This window comes from Nanorana parkeri, unplaced genomic scaffold, assembly GCF_000935625.1.
Source record: "Nanorana parkeri isolate BGI_ZX_2015 unplaced genomic scaffold, ASM93562v1 scaffold765, whole genome shotgun sequence".
Taxonomy (NCBI): Eukaryota; Metazoa; Chordata; class Amphibia; order Anura; family Dicroglossidae; genus Nanorana; species Nanorana parkeri.
In genome coordinates this window covers 317,190-318,292 of record NW_017307033.1, presented here as the reverse complement: position 1 = coordinate 318,292, position 1,103 = coordinate 317,190, and positions in this window count along the sequence as shown.

The following is a 1,103-nucleotide window of genomic DNA, read 5'->3' as shown; positions in this document are numbered from 1 at the left end:
TTGGAGCTCTCCTCACTACTGGGCACTGGCTGCAGGAGTCTGTGTCCCATCTCCGCTGTACAGAGCAGATGAAACATCAGCTCCCAACGTGGAGGAGAGAACTAGAGTACCCAGACCAACTACGACAATGAGAATCGTTGAAAATATTCTCATTATCGATTCGTTGGTTGCAGCCCTACTTTACAGACATTGTTTACATTTTCGAATTGTCACAGCATTTACTGGGAATGGTGCGTGTTTCCATCAAAACATGTGGTGGCAGCTATTGTGTGTGTGTGTGTGTGTGTGTGTGTGTGTGTGTGTGTGTGTGTGTATAAAGGGTAGACCGCAGAGTTAACCAACCCCAGTCCTGATCACTCTTATTCAGCTGGATTTAGATTTTTGTCCCGCAGCCTGGAAAATCTCTGCAGTGTGAAATGCTTCGGTAGGATTGGAACTGTGTATAGTAATGTTGGTGATGTACAGTGGGTTCAGACCAGCTGCTACCATCATAATGCCTAATACTGCACAAAGCCATAGAGGGATACTGATGGGAGGAAAAATTGTCTTGTCGCAGAAGAGTCAGAGCAGCCCTTAGTCCAGATTGCTTACTTCCCAGGCTGTCTCATAACTCCTAAGCACCGTTCATGTGGTACAAATACATAAAGGTATGGAAACCTAAAGCATGTTACATGTAACCTATAAATGCCAGGCAGGTGCAAAGGTCTTTAAATACAAGTGAAGCCTTTTTGCTGCTTGTTTAAAGTGACAGTCAACATTGGAAAAACTGAACTTAAGTTTTCTATATAGGATTTTTTTTCTGACAGTTTTTCAAATGCTTTATAAAAGCTTGCTGTACACACTGCTCTTCCAAAAACTGAAGCCCTTATGTAAAAGGGTCAAAAGGGATGTATAAAACTACAGGTTTTACATAATACAAAACTTAAATTGCATCAGATAGGTATAATGAAGCCTGAACCTTTCATTCAAAAATGAATTGACAAGATAATGAAAATCATCATCAGAGCAAAGCAAGGTATCGATCTGCAAAAACATTGGCAAGTTACATATTTTACTTTTCTTTCCTTCTCAACAATACCTTCTATTTATCCAGAATCCAATAC